Source organism: Giraffa tippelskirchi, chromosome 8 (genome assembly GCF_054371585.1).
Source record: "Giraffa tippelskirchi isolate mGirTip1 chromosome 8, T2T-mGirTip1v1.2.pri, whole genome shotgun sequence".
Lineage (NCBI taxonomy): Eukaryota > Metazoa > Chordata > Mammalia > Artiodactyla > Giraffidae > Giraffa > Giraffa tippelskirchi.
Window position 1 is genome coordinate 139079477 of NC_137282.1, and position 22132 is coordinate 139101608.

General features: G+C 41.5%; 1 long non-coding RNA gene across 1 annotated transcript in view; it reads left to right on the plus strand.

The window, feature by feature from the left end:
• The first annotated feature begins 3313 nt into the window (after positions 1-3313).
• The window catches only part of LOC145518736 (uncharacterized), a 208489-nt gene continuing 189670 nt past the window's right edge, over positions 3314-22132 (plus strand). The window contains exon 1 of the long non-coding RNA XR_014063237.1: positions 3314-4244. This is a non-coding gene — a long non-coding RNA (uncharacterized LOC145518736). The remainder of the gene's footprint in view (positions 4245-22132) is intronic.

Sequence of the window (22132 nt, forward strand, 5' to 3'; positions counted from 1 at the left end):
AATATCAATCTATTGACTCTTCACGAGAAGAGCTCTGGAGGGTATCCATGTTAAGTTTGTATATATTTATTTATGCTTAATTTAATGGGAATGTGTAAATATGGCGAGCAAGTAGTTTGGGATTATTTATCTGTGAATCTATACCTCTGTGAATGGGTGGTAAAAAAAAAAAAACCGCTTGACCCTAGGTAGAATCCTCTCTGAACTTTTCTGTTCTTTATAGACAAGCTGTTATGGTAATGGGTAGAAATTGGTTTATTGTCCAGTGTTGATCTGATTTACATGAATAAAAAGATTGTTGTGTTTTTGTTGTGTTTTCATCTTCAGTTTCTTGAACATACTGTTTAATTCTACAGACAAGAAGAGTATAGCCAAGGAGGTTTCCTTTTTGTCCCCCACTCCATCATATAAACACAGGCAGTGTTTTCCTTACAATAAATACAATAAATTTTGCTTCTCAGAAAAATGGACACTTTTGTTCTCACTAGAAGGTGTTTTTGACTTTTTAAAATTCCAAATTGACACTATTCTCTCCTATTTCTCACCGAATTTGCAATAAAAGTTCATGTTAATAGCATCTCTTGGCTTATTTTGCCCTTTTAAAAAATGAGGTTGTCAAATTATTTACTTCCTAGATAACTAAAAGACTCTGTGTCCCAGGCATTATGGATCTCTGGGTCCAAGTCAAAGAAGGTGCTCCCCTCTTGTTGCTAGTGAGATGGCATTCTGGCATGATGTTCTTTGAAGGAGATGGTGCAAGAGAGAAGCCCACCAGACCAGGGCTCCTGCGCCTTACACCCTGGGATCTGGAGGAGTTAACTGGCTCATTTCAGGACTGAACCCCACTCTGACCTCACCAGCAGTGCAAGGCCCTCTGTAAACAAATGAGGAAAAGCTCCCTTGACCAGAGGAGGAAACAGGTTTCCTACTTTAGGCTCAGAGGATGCCCAGAGAAGCCAAAGCATTTCTCATTTGGGTTAATGGGCTACAGCCCAACCCTAATGGGCTGCAGTGATCAAACATCTTCTCAATCTGTATTTTAACCCAAAGCTTGGTGTCTTCCCTGAGGCTAGGAAAGTAAATTTGTCCAAGCTGTTGCACACTTTCAACCAGTCACTGTTTCCCTCTGGACCTCAAAGTCTTTACCTGTAAAGTTCCTTTCCAACATTGTCTAGTTTAATTATAAAAAGCAGAAACAGCAACATGTATATATATCTATATCTATCTATCTATCTATCTATCTATATATATATATAAGAATAACTAGCAAAGTTAAATCTAGATAACTGGTAAACCCAGATTAGGAGAGTACTTCGCATATAGTTGGTACTCAGGTAATTAATAATACGCCTTCTATATCAATTTTCTGTTTTTCAGGTGACTCATTCCCACTTGGACTTCCCTATAGGGAAAGACAGAAGGGACAATGGAATCTGCTTTCTGTGAGATTTTCCATTTCTTGGCTTCCTTACTAATCAAAAAAGGGGGATTATCATGGCTTGAACTATAAATGACTGAATCAAGAAAGAGGAAAGTAGAAGGAATAAAAAAACAGAAGTGTGATTAAGAGGGCCTGCAATGCATTTATCTAGAAAGAAAATAGGTATATGCCTTTGTCTCTGGCTCAGATGTGTTGAGTTTCGTTTTCTTTTGCTTTCTTGGCCAGTCTAAGGGTTGGTTACCACTGGGATTACACAAAGGCGGTGATGAGTAATTTCCATATCCTACAGCAAACTTATCTACTGAAGGGTTAACACCAGCTCTGGAGAAACAGACCTGCCATCTATTATTCTATAGGTAAATTCCAAATCACCCTCTCTTTTCACCACCATAAGAGTCACCTTTACTAGGCAAAACTCAAGGTCCTGAGGGGCCTGAATGTGTGGAAAGAACTGGACGAAAGGGAAGGAAAGAGGTAGGTAGCCAGAGAGCCTTGCCTAATAAAAATGGCCCTGGGCTGCTAGCTACAGCTCCTCAGCCGGTGCTTTTGTTACTGCCTTAACCAAGCCGCGGAAGTAGTAAGGAAAGAAGGGCAACTGGAACCGCTAGGCCGTGGACCCTGATCAAGGGTCCTACGGGGGCCCTGGGCGACCTTGAAGAAGGTGTCTCTGCCGCCCCAGCCTGCCTAGAGGCAGCCAGCCCTGGTGCGAGGCTTTCAGCGGCCCGGAAGTCAGCCTGCTCGCCCACCCGCATTAGCGGCTTACAGGCCCATTAAAAATAATGCTAGGAGGAAGAAGACCCGATTATTTTTTTATGCGGCCACATTCTTTTTCTTCATTTGCAAATAAAAGTCCCATGGGGTCCTTACCCAGGGACCCCAGGCACCAGAGCTTAAAGCCACCAGAGATATACCGGGTGGATGGGACGTGTAATCTTCTTGGGGGCGCTCATGACTCCCAACGAAGGCTGCCTTCCACGCCTGGACTTCGAAGGCGGTTACCTGTTATGTCGAAGCCTCAGAAATTAAACGTGCAGCTCACAAGTCCATTAATTTTAGCTTCCCATTAATCTATTTATAAGTGAGCCAGCGCTGGCTCTATAAATACAGTCCTATAAGATTGAACTCCTTCCCATAAATCTTCTACGTTGTTTATTTACATGTATTCCTTTGCCCTCCAACGAGCCTCGTTTCAGCTTGGGGAAGACACTTCGCCATGGAGTGGGCTCTCCCCGCCCCAGCTTCCGGGCAGGAATCGTGGGCTCCTTGGAAAGGAATTGCGCGAGGGCAGAACACGGAGGGAGAAAACTCATTTTTCCTTCGTGACTTTGTTTCCTTGAGTCTATCCCAAATTCACGTTCTCCGTTATTTCCCATCACAAGCTCCACATTGATTTATACTGTCATAAACAGCATTCTCGCGACTATAACTTCTCTTATAGCTTGGGGTGAGCTCCTTTTTCACTTCCCTGGCAGCCACTACTTTTAAATCAGGCCTCATAAATAATCTCAGAGCTTCCAGAGGAGGAGGTCAGTCAATCGTCTCCCCGGGTCCACTTTCTTGGCTCGGGTCTCTCCGTGCCCCTCCCCCAGGTCACAGGCCGGCGCTCTCCCACCGCCTTTATCCCACATTTCCAGGACGCAGCCGCGGACAGCAATGCGGAAACTGGGCGCCCGCGCTCCGATATTCACACCCCGAGCCTAGACAGCGTGCGCACGTACCGCGCGTGCGCCGCCGCTGCCCAAGTTGAGCGCAAGCACGCGGCGCCGCGGCCCGCGTCTAGGCACGCTCTCCTAGTGGCAGGGCCGAGCGTCAACGAGCACGCACGCGGTACGCCTACGCACGCGCACGCACGCACGCGCCGCGGCCCTCCCCGCGGCGGGTGTATCTCGTCGCCCAACTACCGCCCAGGTTGCAGTCTGCCCGTCAGGCTTTCTGCTGAGCGCCCTTGGGGTCAAGTTCTTGAACCGCCACAGTGTTGGCAACCCTTTTTTCTTTTTTCAGACTATTTATGCTGAGATTGAGAGAGCCGTTTTGTCACACAAGTTCAACACATTTTAGGCTGGTTCCAAACTAGCAAGATCAGGCCGCGATTTCTGGCCTTCTTGTTCGGGAACCTATTTGTTCCTGCCCACCGCGCTGCTTTTTGCTTTTTCTCTTCTCTCAGAAGGGCTGCTGCCTTCTGGAGCTGACTCAGCGAGAGGCGTCCAGACCCAAATAGGCGTCACACTTGCTGCCAGGAGAGGCCTCTGCATAAAAATGCTCTTTAAAAATTTTAAAAAGCCGCATAATAGCCAATGGACTTGGCAAAGCGTGACTTGCCCAGGCCACACGGAGGGCAGCCTTGGCAGTCATCTGTGACTCGACCACCAGTTAACGTCGGAAACGTGCCTGTCCGCGGACGTATTTGCGAACGTTTAGAGGATGTGGCTGTCAGATGTCATTAGCCCACGCGTTTTACTGGAAGGAGGGCACGACCGTGGCGTGTATGCGTAGGATATTCTGGGGAGGTCAGAGTCTGCCCTCTGTAACAGTCACATGTCCCTTCCTGTACAGACCTTTATCAAATGACTGCAGAAAAGAAGCCAGCACATGAGCAGTGGAGCATGGTGGTGTGGAAGAGGTGCATGCAAGACTTTGGGGGGAAAACTTGGACCCAAATCAGACACTACATAGAATGAGGTGGAGGATCGGATCGAGTCAACCCAATGAGTTCTAGCACTCCCCGTGTGAACCATCAGGTCCTGAATACTAGAACCTGGCGTCCAGAAGTGCCAGTTGAGGCCAGGCAGCTTGGAAAAACCTGGTGAGCTGGAAGGCCGGTGTCTGTTCGGGTGGGCAGTGAATGCGACTATAATCTGAGTGTCGAAAGAAATAGGATTCTAGATAGCTTCTACACAGCAGTAGATTTTACTGCTAAACTGACCGCCCATGAGGGTTGGGCGGGAGGGGAGAGAGGTTGAACAGAATGATTGAGAAAATGCCAGTCAATGTGAAGAAAACAAGTGTAAAACCAAATCTTGGTGCTCCACTAGCCAACATCCTCTTTACCGCCCCTGTGTCAAAAGGTGGTAGTGCTAATTTTGAGAACAAAGTATCAATCTTGGACCAGTTTGAATTTTCTGTGTTTATTATCTTCATTGATAAATAATTCTATTAGAAACGACATGTGAGACCTGGGGGCGGGGGGGTTGTAGTTACACACACACACCTATACCCTACTGCCCCATACACACTATATCACAATATGGAAAGTCCCCTAATAGTAGGACTACAAAAACAGTCACAACAAAACAGCATTTACCAATGTGAATTTTCTTTTGCACTGAAGTCCCATGAGTTAAGGAACCCAGAAAAAGTTTCCTTTTTATTTTTTTTTCCTGTAGTCGTTTTTGTTTGCTTTTGTTTTTTAAGTTTTAGGGACTTTCAAGAAACTTTTTTTGGCCAGAGATTCCTAAACAGAGGAAATAACCAAGATTTGAGACAGAAGCCCAGTTGACTCTGGTTTGGGTTGTTTTCACACATTTTCCCTTTTGCTGTTTTTAGGACAGAGAGGAGAGCACAGGCCTGAGCCATACCAACAAAATAGACCCACTGAATGATTTCATTCGCTTTTATGTGAAGTCTAAATATTCTTTTATTTTTCGAAGATAAGAGCCATTTCAGACAATGGGGTCAAATAATCCAAAGAGGGATCAAGTTGATCTGAGTCCCTGTGACCTTTACCCTTCCTTTAATTCTCAATAGTGAACATCTGTGTTTGGTGGCCAGTGTCTGAAAGTAATAAAGACAATTAGAGTATTTTATTTTTTCTTGAGGGAGGGGGTTTGAGTTCTGGTGTAGAGAGGTAAAAACTTTGTTCATGATACTGCTCTAGGGATGAAACTAGGGAAGCAGCGGTCACTCGGCCTTTCTGCTTTGTAGGGCCTGAGGAGTTGAGAGTAGTAATGATGTACACTTAAGCTATAGGTAGTTCATACTGGTGTTTTCTTGATGAGGCCGGGGGCAGTCTTTTCTTATAGTCCCATCATTTGTCACCTATGCACCAGAAGAAGACAATGTCCATCTCTCTGTCCCTAGCCTTACTCTGAGTTTGCTTCTAGCGCTGACAACGGTTAATAAGTTAATGAGGTTCCTGAACACGTCCTCACTGCCCCCTCACTCTTGTGAAGGCCCTTTTCTCTCTTGCACCTAAGAACAAACTAAATTCAAGCCCAACCCAAACAACTTGACGAAACACCAACACCCACCACATGTTAATCAGTTTATTGAAAAGTATTTCAGCTTCTACTGTGTAAAACTTCAAAGTCCACCCATCTTGAGGCCATTTGAAAGGGGCTCAAGTTCTGAAAGAATGAGATACTCCAGAGATGACCAGCTAGAGAAAGTTATCTCCAGAACAAATGTCTAGTGAAATCACACATTTTCTCCGTCCATGGTGTCCTCTTGGCACTCTGCTGTGGGTTTTTCATGATCCAAAGCTTGTTTCTTATAAAGGACAAATAGCTGATCTTGAATGAGAAAAACATATTACTAATGCATGCATAAAACAACATAACAATTTAAGACTCTTGGGTGAAGTTAAAGTTGAAAAGTGATAAACTACACACCTATGAAAGCTCAGTTGAAATGAAACTTTTTTCCTAAGGGAGTTCTTTGGAAAAGTCCTATTTTTAATATTCTAGAATTTGTACAAGGGGGTACGTCTAAGAATCAGAGCATGTAACCTTAAAATAAGGGTAGAGTTTTTCTATCAAGTAGACACTGAGCGGCTTCTCTGCATGTCCTCACACTAACATGTACACAGGAACATGCATCTTCAGTGGAATCATTCTGTGTTTAATCTCATATGTGCACAGGCACATATGGAAGACTGTTTTCATTCATTATTTCTCCTTGATGTTGAACATGTGTTGGGAATTTTGGAACTCAGACTTCTCCAGATCATATTTGTGACTTTGTTCTCACACATGCAGTTTAGAAACCTACAAGGTGATAACTAGGTTATTCTTCCTCTCTCTCTCTCCTTTTTTTTGCTCTTAATAACTCTGTCCTTCTTCCTTTCCTCTCCCCCACTGGTTCCCCCTCCCCAGCATTCTGTCAAGCAATAGGCTGTAAAATAGTTATCCAGACCAGCAGCCAGGCAAGTGCCGTTTGAGAGTAATTTCTGCCCCAAGCGTTTAGCCCAGGGCAAAGCAAGCGTGCTCTCTAACTGATCAACCTGGATATTTCATTATTCATTAATTTACTGTTTAACCAAATCCCACTCATTATCAGAGGCAACGCTTGGCAGAGCCCAGCGAACAGTAGCAGTTGGTGTCAGGCGTGGAGAATTGGCCCATTTGATCCTGGGCTGTTTTATTATTCAACACCACTGACTGGGAAAAAGGTCCATGAATAATAAAGAGCCAAAGCGTGTTTGAACTGAGAAGCATGACACAGCCTTACAAAACAGCAGTTAGAAAATTAAAGGCAAGGTGGCCCAGACTTTGCATTTTTTATCTTGGCTGTGGGCACAGACATTTATATCCCTACATTGTTTTCAATGATTTTTTTTTTTTTTTAAGTCCTGAAGACAGAGGCATTTGTTTCAGTCAGTCGCACCCTTTCAAAACAGACCATTGAAGAACTCAGGAGCAAACTCACACAGCAAGAAACAAACATGCCTCCAGATGGGAAGTTGAAAACATAATTTCTAACCTCATAATCAGTTAGGTCCTTTGTGGCCCTTCTCAGCTATAGGGAAGAGGTGGGTGATTTTAATTCTTCTTTGGACCTGCCATCATTCATACCCTGGGTTGGTTTAATAAGATAATTCATGATGCTGATCAAATGCATGTTGAGTTTCCTTTCTATCCAATTGGTTCCTTGACAAGCTTTTGGCTCTATAAGCACCTGGCCACAAAAGTACATATAGCAAGGGTTTTAGAGATCCTGTAGGTAATATCTAAAACCTCATTAATATGAGAGAAAGGTCTATGAAATATATGGGTGTGAAGGGAAAGTTTATGTTCCCCAGAAACACCTTTTTTGAGTTTACACAGGCAAGGAAGGTCATGAATTCTTTCTAGCTCTGTGAGATTTATAAATGCACAGTTGTATTGAATATACTTGTTGGATTCACTGGTAGTGGGTCTGAAAGTATGACTTTTTATGTTTTTATTTATTTTTACTTTTTATTGGCACATATGACTATCTTCAGAACTGACCTGTCCTGTCCCTCTATCATGCGTCTTTTTTATTCATTGCATTATAGTCCCTGAGTAAGTATGATGAGACAGAAAACAGTAACGATAACAGTACTCCTTCTTGTATGTTGCCTTCTACTGCCCAAATAGCCTACTTTCCACAGGGAAATAAAGCACATGAGCTATGACTCTTTCATTTAGATGAATAATAGCTGTGTAGGAAGCAGTTTCTAAGGACCAATGAAGTCTATATGGGCTACTTATACTCATAAAAGTTAATATAGATATCATCTCCAGGATTCTTCAGAACTTGGTCAGGGTAGAACTGCCTTGGTATTAAGATACTTAAGTGAAAAATCTGTCCACTTAAGTATAAACCTGTCCACATAAAAGAACCTGTCCAAATGTGGGGGTGGTGAGATCAAACCTCAAATGATTTTTAATGTCAAAATCTGTAAATAAAGGTTGAAAGCACTAGGGGAGACTTGGCTTTTCCTTACCTCAGGATATTCTCTTGCCTGACTTAGATGGATTTGGAAACTATTGTTAATATGTTGAATTTAAAGAAGGGCAGAATGTTAACATGTTAACGTTCCTTTTAACGTCATCAGCCTGACCACTTCATTTTATAGATGCTTAGAGAATGGCTTGTTCAGTTTCATGCATGTAGCTCCTGGCAGAACTGCCATTAGAACTTTAGTTCCAAAGTGCCCTTTCCTCTACAGAAGTTCTTAGGACTTTGGTTTTTAGTTTAGATAATAGCATCAAATTGTTTTTCTACATATCTTTCAGTAGTTTCGAAGAAGAAGCCTTAACAAATTCTGATTCCATAGGACTGAAGTACAGTATTTTAAAAGCAGATCCCTTACAACAGATACTCTTCTGGCATCACAATTTTTTGTATTAGTTTCAAAAAGAGGGTGAAAATTATTCCTCCAATTTAGTAGTTGGGATTGGAGGGTCAGGATCATCAGATAAAGAACTCCCTAGTTTCCCCCTCCTAACATGGTAGACCAGGTTGCTCACTTATTTTAAATAAGAGTGAGTGTTTCTGTTATTATTTAGTTGCTAAGCTGTGTCCGACTCTTTTGTGACCCCATAGACTGTAGCCTCCTCTATCCATGGTATTCTCCAGGCAAGAATACTGGATTGGGTAGCCATTTCCTTCTCCAGGGGATCTTCCTGACCCAGGGACTGAACCTACATCTCCTGCATTGTCTGGAGGATTCTTTACCTGTGAGCCAGTAAGTTAACATAACTCAGTATGAATGTGATTGAAGCTCATGACAGAGAAAGATGATGCCTTGCTAAAAGAGCTTGTGGTTTCAATCCCTGCTGATGCACTCTAGATGGTGAGCCAGCGAGCAAGATGGTAAATAGAACGAGTATGTGTTTATGACTGCATGCACATGCTCAATTCTGTCCAGCTCTGCAACCCCATGGACTGTAGCCCACCAGACTCCTCTGTGCATGAAATTTTCCAGGCAAGAATACTGGAGTGGGTTTCCATTTCCTTCTCTAGGGGATCTTCCTAACCCAGGGATCAAACCAGAGTCTCTTGCATCTCCTGCTTTGGCAGGCAGACTCTTTACCAGCTGAGCCACCAGCAAAGCCCATGTGTTTATAGATTGTTCCAATTTCCTTTACTCTGGCTTCACCTGAAGCTAGGACATAGTATATTTTTCAGGTAATAATGAATTTGAAGTTTATATCTGGATATCTTAATATGGTACACCTCATCAACATTTCCTTCTAAATCAAAGTATCCTTTATATAGCTAAAATAGTTATAACATTTGCATTTTACCTTCTGAAGTATTTTCATTGACTTAAGTAACATCATTTAATTTGATTCTTGCAACAAATTTGAGATGTAAAATGAGTGCAAAGGCACTTCTCTTGATTCTGCTGCTGCTGCTAAGTCGCTTCAGTCGTGTCCGACTCTGTGCGACCCCAGAGACGGCAGCCCACCAGGCTCCCCCTTCCCTGGGATTCTCCAGGCAAGAATACTGGAGTGGGTTGCCATTTCCTTCTCCAGTGCATGAAAGGGAAAAGTGAAAGTGAAGTTGCTGAGTCGTGTCCGACTCTTAGCAACCCCATGGACTGTAGCCTACCAGGCTCCTCTGTCCATGGGATTTGCCAGGCAAGAGTACTGGAGTGGGTTGCCATTGCCTTCTCTGCTCTTGATTCTACCAGGTGAGAAACCTAGGCTCAGATTGAGACTGAAGCTCTCCTTACAGGTAATCAGAGAACAGATAAGATCCATTCTCTTTCTATTATTCCATACTGCCACACTTAATGTGATGATGTATCTGCAGGAACCACCGAAATATGCAAATACTGTTTTGTTACAGTTCTTGAAATGCAAAAACAACAAGGCTAGCATATTAATGTATAACAGCATGATATATATTTCAACACATACTAACTTATATCGACTGAACAAAGAGGTGCATATATTTGTGAGAGGTTTGAACTATAGAATATTTTAAAAGGATGCAGCTTTACCTCTTTCAAGTATAAAGAAGAAGTGGACCTGCAATAATTAAAGAATCATTTTAGAAATTCTTAGAGTACTGATGCATAAGATAGCTTTATAACTATACTATCAATTATTTGTATGCAAATGGGTATCCTCAAGTGCTCAAGAGCACTAAAGACAGTGTATTCTCTTACACACTTTATGTACTCTCCCTGTAATCTGTAGTTTACACTGGCCATTTGTTCAGCACGTCTTTTCTCTATTGATATGGTAAAGAAAACTTCTGCACAGCCAGACCTTTGTCAGGCCAGAAATTCTGATTTAAGTGAATCTGAATTAATGAGGTTTTACTTTACTTGCAAACTTAACAAGTTTTGCACCATATAGCTGCTTTTATATATACTTATAACTTTATTAATATATGTATTTTTATACATGTGAAAATATTCTGCAGAGCTACCAACTTGATTTACCAATGAACCTGAGACGTTTCAAATTATTTTATAGCTTCTTAGCATAGATTTGCCTTAGTTCATCTGTAGCAGTGGAGGAAAAATTCTGTTTCCTTAAGTCCTTTTATGAGGGTGCCAAAAGGTATAAAAATATGAAGCCATTTAATAGCCAGGCTCTTTGAAAATACCGAGCATACACAGTGTGCATGCTAAGTTTAATCACACTGATGGATTTACATGTAATGTCTCAATTCCAGACTCCCTCATTAGTGCAGTCAATCTTGAAGTTCTCCCTGGTGAGTGAAGGGTGAAGGTGGCTTCGACACCCATGAAAGAATGGCTGGATATTGCCAACACCCAGAAAAAGACAGTGGGAAAAAGCTCTACCATATGAAGCTATAATCCTAGCTGTGGTCAATGTGTTGAAAGCTTTATATTTCCTGACCACAGGATCTTTCTATAAAATGAACAGGGAGAAGGGATATTCCCAGGATTAGCCAGCTGGCTATTTCTATATGCTTATTAAAATTTCTGGAAGAAATGGTGGAGCCTTTAAACCCTTTAAAAATACGTCCACTGGAGAAATCATAAACTTCCCCCTCACCTGAATTTAGTACAAGAGGGCTGCATAGAATATTTTCAAACTTAACTTTTGACAGTTGCAGCAAAGAAATGGGAGTATAGAAAATGGTGGTAAAAACAGCGGTAGTAGCAGAAGCAAGGAGGGAGTCCAGATGTCACCTTCATAGGAAATCTTTTTCTCTTTTGAGGACCCGCAGGTCAGGCTTTTTAATTTTGGACAAAACACAGTTTCATCCCATCCCATGCAGGGTGCAGGGACGGTCTTGTCTTTTGGAGGCTGTTTGGAACCTACCATCTCTTTTTATTCAATATCCACACGCCATTTCCCTTCCTTTCTGAGAGAATACCCGCACAAGAGTGGTATTAAGGAAACCACAGCACAGGCAATGCATTTGCCTCTTTGTTTAGGGAAGAAAAAGCAACTTAACTATTAACCTTCATCAGTAGACACTGGTCATCAGGTATCCTGTAGAAATAGCGTTAGAATCAGGTCCACCAGTGAGAAATTCTCAGAGTGTTTAACTTAGTCAGACCTGCCAAATCCAGGGATATTCTGTTTCATGGTATTCTTCCTCTTCCTTCTTCTCTTCTTCTTTTCTTTCTTTCTTTTTTTTTTGAGAGAGAGATTTGATAAGTGAAGCCTAGAAGTGCACTCTTTCTCTCTTTCAATCTCCGTCTTTCTCTTTTCCTCTCTTGCTCTTTCTTTCCTCATCTCAGATAGACAGATAGGAAGATAGACATAAATATGGAAGTACCAAATGATCTTCTTTTCCTTCTTCCTCTTCTCCTTTGACTAGATCACTGAGTCTTTACAACCAACTCTCATTTTCATATATAGGACTCTCAGGATATATGTAGGGGAAATCTCATGTTCTTTTCTGTCTTGAAGTTTTATCATTCCTGTTGAGAGACTATGTCTTTTTCTTCTAACTGGTATCCTCAAAACCATTGCATAACACATGTGTTAGACTGGTGACTTAAGCAAATTCAAAGGAAAGCTTTTTGTGGAAAAGTATAATGAAAGTAGTAGTTTATATTTATTTAGGTTTTTACAGTTTATCTTGTGTTTCATTTAACTCTCCACAGCAAGTTGTCTGAAATATTACAAACTGCACAGAGTTGGCTGCACAGAAGTCGGTGAGAGTGAATAGGCTTTGTCCATTGACAAGAAATGAAGAGATTTTCAGTGGATTCTCTGGTAGTCTTCTTCAAGACTGCCACACCAGCGTCCTTTAAATTACAACAGAAAATCGCACTTATCAATTCAACTACAATAGAATAAGTGAATAATGAAAGAATGAATTAGATGAATTTTCAGTGTGTATGTGTGTGTTTCTTATCATCTAGTACCTAAGGAGAGATATGTCCAGGTCAAGGGCAGTGGTACAAAGAGAAAGAGAGGGCTCTGATTTTTGAGAAATATCGGTGTTTTCTAATCATCAGGGCTTTGTGCACGGGAGGACAAATGGTAGATTAAATGATTATCCACAGAAAGAAGAAATTAAGGGAATATAAGGATAAATAGAAAAGCAAGATGTCAGGACAGAAATAAGAAAAAAAGGAAAGACTGGATTCAGGAATGGACCAGTGAGATGGTAATAATACCACTGTTCTTTCTCATGGAAAGCCTGATATTTAAGTTACTATAATATGTTTAGAGTTGGCCAGACATTTAATAAGACTTTGAGAAAAGAAAAGGGTTCCTCCCCTTTTAAGGTCTCTTCTACTTGATTTTTTGATGCCAGAAATTTCCTTGCCATCAGACAATTTTTCAATTCTCTACTACAAATTAAAAAATTTAAAGACAATGTACAAGTAGAAAACTATATAGTATGGATGATATTCAATCAAGTATAAAGGATGATTTCAACTTATTTCCTGTTTGGATATAAGGGAAGTACTGGGTTGGCCAAAAAGTTCTTTGGGATCTTCTGTAATGTCTTATGGAAAAACCTGAACAAACTTTTTGGTTAACCCAATATTTATAAATATCCTTTGTGCCTGTGACAATGGGATGGAATTGCTATTGAACTGAAAATTAGTAGAGGAAGTCAGGGAGCCTCTTAATACATCAGTGGAGAAACCTAGCCTTAACTGTCTTAACTGGGGGGCATGGGCCTCCTGTTGTGATACCCTGAGAATAAGAAAATGTCGTGTTGTCACTATGGACTTTGATATCTTGCAAAAAATGCATAATCTGATTTTGGTCACAAGGAAACATCAGATAAACCTAAATCTAAGGATAATATGCATGAGAAGTGCTCTGTACTCCTGAAAAACACCAAACTGCCCTGGTTCGTGTCTGGTCACTTGTTTTTTTTTTTTTTTCTGTTATCACCTGGTGTCACACTGATCCATGCCCTGTGTTAATGCATTCCATGTTACAGTGGCCCATATAGGCTTGGTCACTTATTTGTGTCAGAATTGATACATGAATTATGGAGAATTCTTAGCTCCTCTACAACAAAGTTTAGCATTTGAAGTGCAAACTCCTCATCTACTGATTTTCATGGCTTTAGCTGTTTGCTTCCTATCTCGTATTGTATAGTGAAAGTGAAAGTTGCTCAGTCATGTCGGATTCTGCGACCCCATGGGCTATACAGTTCATGGAATTCTCCAGGCCAGAATACTGGAGTGGGTAGCCTTTCCCTTCTCCAGGGGCTCTTCCCAACCCAGGGATTGAACCCAGGTCTTCCGCATTGCAGGCAGATTCTTTACCAGCTGAGCCACAAGGGAAGCTCATCTCCTACTGTATGGATTCATGTTAATCCTGAACATATGATTAGCTTCTCATTTGGTATTTATTTAGTTATTCTATAGCTGACTGGAAATAAATGTGTTTTCTTTGCAATAGTAGTGGAAAGGTTTTGAAAATTCTCTTGGATGTAAGAGTGGGAAATAGAACAAACTTCAGGCTGAGCACTATTTAAAAAAAAGTCTCCCCCACTACTCAGAAGTCATTTACTTTATTGTTACTTCCTGTGTTTTGCTATCAACGACCCCCCATGACATCAGCAGCCTTTGGTTAAAAGCTGTTCACTGGCTCCCTTGACAGGCTTTTACTATTTAACTGTTTCATGCCCGCTTGAAAATGTCATATACCCGCACTTCCAAGTGCTTTCAGTGAGTTTTCCCATGGCATAGGTTCTAGATCCAAGCCATAATCTTTAAAGACAGGCCTGTTTTTAAAACTAGCAGGTTTAGAATTGAGCTATAGGAAATAAAAGGTGGCAAATGCACAGAATCCGTGGGGCTTTCCTGAAATTTTTTTACTGTCAAATTTCTGCCATAACACAGGGCGCATCTGGGTAGTACAATGACAATGGGAATTTGGGGATTAGAAAAGAGGAATGTGGAATGTTTCTGCCTCTCTATAAACATTCTGAGCCCTGCCTTGCTCTCAGACAACTAATGGAGGTGCAACTATTGAAGCTTCCACCTGAGCGATTTCTGCTATATCTGAGTTAGCTCTGTGCCAGCATCAGTCAGAGCACAGCCCTTAGCAGGAACTGTCACAAATGTGGGGGCAGCAACACAGTGAGAGTGATTCTCCCTTCAGCAGCAGCAGGTCCTTGGGGTCTCTATAAACATAGCCTGCTATCAGGTTGGCTTACAGATTGTCAAAGTGTTTATAGATTGTCCTGAAAATGAGATGTCATGTGAGGGGTTCCCGGGGTGCGGCTCTTGAAATGAATTCACTATGAAAAATTAAAGTGATGTGGGATCTTAGTACCAGTCAAAAACCCATGTAGAATCATAGATGAAAGGAGCTAGTACTGTAAATTATGTTATCATGGATGGGGAACATTTATATCAATCATTAGGGCTAGAGGATGAGTTTATATTTGGGTAATTGATGAGTCACATTAAAAAAAATAGGGCGAATATAGATAATAGGTAAGTAGGAAATAATGCCCCTGATGTTTGGGCCTGAAGTTGTCCTCTGAGTCACAGTAGCTAACAGTCAGGAAATTATTTTTTTAACTGTGTGTGTGTAAAAAAATGCTGACTACCTTTTCCTTTAGACATCCCTGAACATCCTAAGTCGTTACAGGTGCTGAAGTCATGTAAGGATTTTAAAGCACTACTTACAGATTCCAGAAGAGAAGGCCTGTGTGGTCTGTTTTACTGCAAGCACAATAAAAATTAGTGGGCCCTATTTATTCATTACTAATCTGGTGGCAGAGATGTATCTTAATTCCTCATGTGCTTTAAGTGCTGCTGCTATTATTTGTTGAGAAATTTTCCCTTTTTTTCCCCTATTAAATCTTCATTCCAGGAGTTGTGTTTATTTGGCACTAAGTTAAAAGGAAAGGATGTTGTTAAAAGAAGGGACCACTTTACTGTTCCTGTTAACACAGCATCTCAGTACCTACTCCCACTAAAACCCAATTGATTCAGTCTCTGAAGTCTGTCATCAAAGGGTAATTTGGAAACTATTAGAATTCACAGATACAGTTTTTTTAAATCTGAAAATGCACATCATGGTCACATGGTTGAAATTTTGTGCAATGTCATTTCCTTTCTCTAGATTTGGTAATGGCCATATCGTATTTTAATTTTATTACTTTTCTATGGGATTCATAGAATATATTAGAGATTCTGTCCTAGAGGTACAAATGCATTTAAAAAAAAGAAAGGAAAACGTCTATTGATAAAAAGTTCTGTCTATGCTGACATGTAAGAGCATTTAAAATTGGAGCAGAAGATGGATAATTTCATACGATTGAAGTTGCTAATAATGATGTATCTGGCCATGTTTTAAAACTGAAGTGCAGAGGGCGAACAGAAATCTACTGAAACCCAAAAGAACTGTAGTAAGAAATACTACATTCTTTTCCTGAAACTGATAATTTAATTCCTGAGATTTTCCTTTTTCCCTAAAGAACTTAAGTGACTAATAAGGTGAGGTTCATTAGAAGCATTTTAACTTTCATATTGTATTATGCATAACTGAGTGAACATTCCCTCTATGGACTGAACATTTGTGTATCTCTGCTTTCTAAATCCATATATTGGAACTCTATCCACACCCCTAATGATATTATTAGGAAGTGAAGTCTTTGACAGGTATTTGGATTAAATGGGATTGTGAGGGTAGAGACATTATGAATGGAATTAGTTCCTTTATGCTTATACTCATCACACATATAAAGAGAACTTGCTTCCCCTCTCTGCTGTCTGAGAATATAAGGAGAAGCCGGGAGTCTGAAACACAAAAAGAATCTCACCAGAACCTGACCATGCTGGCACCCAATTTGAATTTCTAGCCTCCAGAACTAAATTTCTGTTGTTTATAAAGCCATACAGTCCATATTTTTGGCTGTAGCTGACTGAGCTAAGACACTCTCTGTGAAATCCCTTTACTTTTTAACCTGGGGCCCAAATCAGTGTTTCCTAATATGGGTAGATTGTACCTCAGACATTGTATCTCATCAGCTTGCGCCTAACTCCTTGGCTCATGTAAGGGGCTCAGGAAGATCACCCCTGGTTACTGGCTTATTCTGATCTCAACTCAAGTTTCAGATGTCCTAGGAATACCAGATTGAAAGCTGGTACTGTTTCTGAGGGTGCCTGAGAGAGCCAGGTGAATACTCTGGTTTGTTGGTTTCTCCCTGTTGTCATGGGCATTCTGGAAGGAGGGAGCCATGGCCACTCACTGTGCCCTGGGCAACTCCAGAGAGGACCATTTTATGACTAGCTAGGGTAAAAGACACTAAAAGTACCCTGAATCACGAGTAGAAAACCATCCTAATAACATATTTTGGATAAAAATGAAAAAGGAAATGGGACCAAAACATGTTTATTTTATGGGGGCTTACCAGGGGGCACAGTGGTATAGAATCTGCCTGCCAATGCGGGAGACACAGGAGACCTAGGTTTGATCTCTGAGTTGGGAAGATCCCCTGGAGTAGGAAATGGCAACCCACTCCAGTATTTTTACCTGGAAATTTCCATGGACAGAGGAACGTGGTGGGCTAGAGTCCACAGGGTCGCAAAGAGTCAGACACGACTGAGTACACACGCTGAGCACAACATAACAGTTGTTTCAGTGAATGTCAGAAGGAGCCATGATATGTGATTACTAGGTATAATTAAGCTTTTGAAAAAACCAGAACAAACTGCTGTGTTATCTCTCTAAGCTATGAAAATAGGTAAACAGCACATTAGAAATCTTTTTGTCAGTGTGAGAAGAACACTAGATTAGTGGTCAAGATACTTGGGCATCAGTGCTGGCTCTGTCACTAAGTAGCTACTTGACCTGGTAAAGCTCTACTAACTTCCTCAGGCCTTAGTTTCTTCACCTATAAAATGCGAGAGCTGGGTTCTACCGTTTGGACTGTGCACCCTGCCTCTCTATGCCTTACAAAGGCATTTTAAGAAATAATAATCATCTGACCTTCTTTATTTGATTTAACTTTTTAGTTCTCCTGTTGGGGTATGTACCCAGGTGACAGCTGGGGGCTCTGTTCTGTCAACGTATTAATGAAAATATTACTGAGTTTGTTCAGAAGATCTACAGATATGCTAATTGGCAGCTGCTCCATTCTTCTCAGGGAGCGATTCCAAGTGAAATATTTGGAATTGGGTTTGAAATACTTCTTCCTTATTCCTGCCTGGGGGATTTATGTAAAAGAATAAAAAATTTACCCTAAGTCAGAAGATTCTCTGGTCTGATCCACCTCTTCAAGGTCTTTATGAGCAGGCGGGAAGGTTATGGCAGTTTTTCATTTTCTACAAGAGTGTCAGAGCTTGAAACAATAATGGAGTCTGGAATTGCTCTTCATAAAAGTGTATGAAATTATCAGCAGAATGGAAGGGAAATACAGCAGGTGAGATTAGAGATATAAAAATAATTTTCCTATTACAAAGTGGGTTTCTTTCTTTAAATGGCATATGGTGCTAACCCACCCTGATAGCCACGGTGGGTATTTATCTGGTAATATATTTTTTTGCAAATAACATCATGCTATATTCCCTGATGGCTCAGGTGGTAAAGAATCTACCTGCAATGCAGGAGACCCAGGTTTGATCCCTGGGTCAGGAAGATTCCCTGGAGAAGGGAATGGCTACCCACTCCAGTATTCTTGCCTGGAGAATTCCATGGACAGAGGAGACTGGTGGGTCACAATCCATGGGGTCACAAAGAGTCAGACACTACTGAGAGGCTAACACTTTCACTTTTCATACTATATTTCTATTGTGATAAATTCTCCTCTACCTAGAGCTTTCCCAAGTGGTCAACACCCTAAGCAGAGTGGCTTCTGTCAGTGATGCTGGTGACAGTGCACATTCTTAAACTCCAGACCAGGACGAGGCACTCCAAGAAACATGACATCCCCAATTCTAATCAAAATGACTTTTAAAATCTTGACTAAGTTTGCAAGAGAAATGGGGATAAAGCAACTTGAGTAGCTCAGGACAAGCCAACCACAATGCCTGCAAGGAACTGCATTCATGTAACCCTAAAAATGTAAATTGAATAATAATTTTGTAGACTTTAAAGCCACAGAAGGATGCCTGGGGTCGATGTTAAATGTAGAAAAAAAGATACTGTACTTAAAATTCTGTTATAGAAACTTGAAGACTTTGTCATGTTTCCAAGACTTTCTATCTGCAGAAAAAACCATATTCTGTTGAACACATGCATGATATATTATACATGCAGACATTCTAGGGGTTTATGGGTGGTGGTAAAGGGAGTAATTATGGACTGCTTTTCAGAGAAAAGGCAAGAGAAAAGACAGAATAGCATCTTGACATCACGTATTTCAAAGAGAAGCTGAGACATTTTTAGAAAGGGAAGAAGCTGAGCAGTAAGATGCAAAGTGGGCTCTAAAGAGATGTGGCCGGAGTTCTCCCTATTATCCTCTGGAGAGTGGTCTTAGAGTCAGAAGCGTTGAAGACTTGGCGCTTTAATGTCCTTCCCTGCTTAGTTTCTCTCTGGAAGTGGCCCTTCTCTTTTCTGTGTTTGCTTTTTCTCTTTTCTCTGTATTGCTTTCTCAATAGCCCTGGCTATTAACTCCTCTTCAAAGAGTTTCTTTAATTTATAAAATTAAAAATTGTAATTCTTTAATTCTAAATTTTTTATATTCAAAAGTCAATAAGTCAGGCCTATTCTAGACAATTTCTGCGTAATTCAGTTCAGAAAGACAGCCTACATTTCTTAACGTAGGTGTCAGTATTGGAACCAACAAGAATTGTTCTTCTGTTCCTAAGCTAGCTAGATGTTACATATAACACTTAAGGCATCTTGTAGAGAAAAAACTGTACTTCTCCGGAAATGAAAACTGTAGATTAAAAGTTTGGCAATAATTTGTTCTGACTCACACAAAAAGAAAGATGAGCAGCATTGGGTAGTGTAAAAGAACAGTGACTCTGGAGTCAGAGAGGCGTGTCTGGCTCTACCACTTACTAATTGTGAGATCTTGGAGAAAAGTGTATGAAACGCATGCTTCAGCTTTCTTATCTGCAAAATGGGTTTATAATATTTACTTAATAGAAATATTCTGAACAGTTTAGTGAGTAGGCAGCATAAATCACTTGGCACAATGCCTGGCAAATTACAGAATTCAAATCATTGGTAGTTTAGCAAGTTCCCCCTACTCCATCCCTCCTTCCCCCTGAATAAGAGCTGTACTCACATTAACAGAATTGTGCTCCCTCTACAGGAGTTGACTCTGGTAGTGTGTAAGCAATGCAGCTATATTTGGCTCTGAAGTGTGGTACTCCCGACTTAATGGGCAGGACCCCTAATGTCTCCCACCTGTGTTGTTTCTATTAGCATCTGCCTCTTTTCCTACTCAGGCCACAGATCTCTGTTCTGAGGAGTGTTAACTAACTCAACTCTTGTTGGTTATACAGCAAGGTTACTCTTTCCAAGTGGCCTTCAATGAATGGTTTGGAGGGTTAACATAGAACCCACTACCTGCTAAACTATATATCCTTTTTTGTACTTTTTCTGTATTTAAACTTCACTCTGTTGTCTAACTTGTTTAATTAAAGATTTTATTATTCTTTCATTTTTATATTAATAACTATAAATACATAAAACTATATACAAACTATAATAACTATAGAATTATATTGGTACCATTTCTTTTTAAATTTTATGTTTCTTGTTTCCTCCTTTTAAACACAGGCCTCTGGGTAGGGATTTGATGTGGTGATTGGTGGGAGGGATGACATCTCACTGAGGCAGGCAAGTGTTTTCCAAATTAACGCTACCTATGATGGGACTTTTTTACTTTGGTCAACAGATTGCCCCTAACATAGCTGAAGACTGGAGGCCTTCAGTATAAATCTGGCTGACATAATTCGATTATAAACTGTTTGAATATGGTTCCTATGCTGTGCTTGAAATGAATTTGTGATTTTTGCTATATGTGGCTTTTTGCTATATATTTTAAAGAAATAATGACACTTCATGGGCCTGTCCATTTAGGGCTCCAACCAACAGGCCAACTCCCCCCCCATCTCCCCCAGGACAGCCCGAGGCCTCAACTTGCTCCCAGGGTGTGTTTGCTGTCCTCCAATCCGCTGACAGACATTTCCTTAGCCTAGCTCTCCCTTAAAGAGACTGAGAAAGGACTTGACTGGGGTCATTATCTGGGGAAGCGAACCCAAGGAAAAGGAGCGGGGGACTGGGAGGTGAGAAATCAGGAAGACAGAAAAGCCAAAGGGTGCGTTATGGAACCGATCATGATCCAACCGTGTGCAGCTGGGAGGTGAGAGAGCAGTGTGTGCCCTCTAGCTCCCTACCCCTTGGATCCGGATTTGCCTGTGGAGCAGTAATTGCCCGTGTACTTTGAGGGGCGCGCATGCGTGGGAGAGGCTGCGTGTTTCTCTAACACCCCTCGTGGGGAGCGGCGGGGGATGAGAATACCTGGAGGTGCTGCTGGAAGAGGCTCTTCCTGGCCCCTACGGAATGTCTGGAGGAAAACAAATATCCTGAAAGGAATAAGAAGTCTCTAATCCAGAGTTGTGCTCTCCTTTCCAGCCAGTCTAAGAATGACCATGTTTCCTCGGGAAACTGTCTGATTTGGTGAGAAGCTGTAAACTTCTGACTTCACTCTTACAGTTAAGGTCACTAAGCTAAGCTTTAGTCACCTTAGGGTACTGTCCTGGGTTCCCCTGAGAGCAGAGCCTGCGACAGATGTTTGGGTGGCGTTTGGGTGGCGGTCTTTTGTTCGGGCATTTTCGTTGTAGGGATCTGTTATAGTTCAGGGGAAGGGTTTAATATAGGGAACGTGTGTACTTTGCGGGCTAAGTCGCTTCAGTTGTGTCCGACTCTTTGCGACCCCATGACTAGCCCCCCAGGCTCCTCTATTCATGGGATTCTTCAGGCAAGGATACTGGAGTGGTTTGCCAGGCCCTTCTCCAGGGGGTCTTCCCAACCCAGGGATGGAACCACATCTCCTGCGGCTCCTGCATTGCAGCAGGATTCTTTATCTCTAAGCCACTGGGGAACACCAATAAAGGGAACAGGGAGAGCGAACTCAAGAATGCAGTGAAAGTGGCTCAGTTGTGTCCGACTCTTTGCGACCCCCATGGACCATACAGTCCATAGAATTCTCCAGGCCAGAATACTGGAGTGGGTAGCTGTTCCCTTCTCCAGGGGATCTTCCCAACCCGGGGATCGAACCCAAATCTCCCACATTGCAGGTGGATTCTTTACCAGCTGAGCCACAAGGGAAGCCCCAAGAGTGCAGTAGAATGCATTCTAGTTTGGTTACCCAGGGCTGAAGTGGGCTTCATCCTGCCGGGGCTTTTGAGGGGCCTTGTGCAATGTCTCTCTTTCATTATCTTCCAGGTTTACGGAAGTTCAGGACATCTCCTTAGGTTGCAGGGCTATTAGAGACTGAAAACGGATTTTAATCCGGGTCTGGCTGATTCCCAAGGCCTTTACCTCTTAAATGTAAGGCTATAGTGCTCACTTATATTGCATATTTTCCTTATGATAATCAAATCCGTATGCAAAACCCACGTAT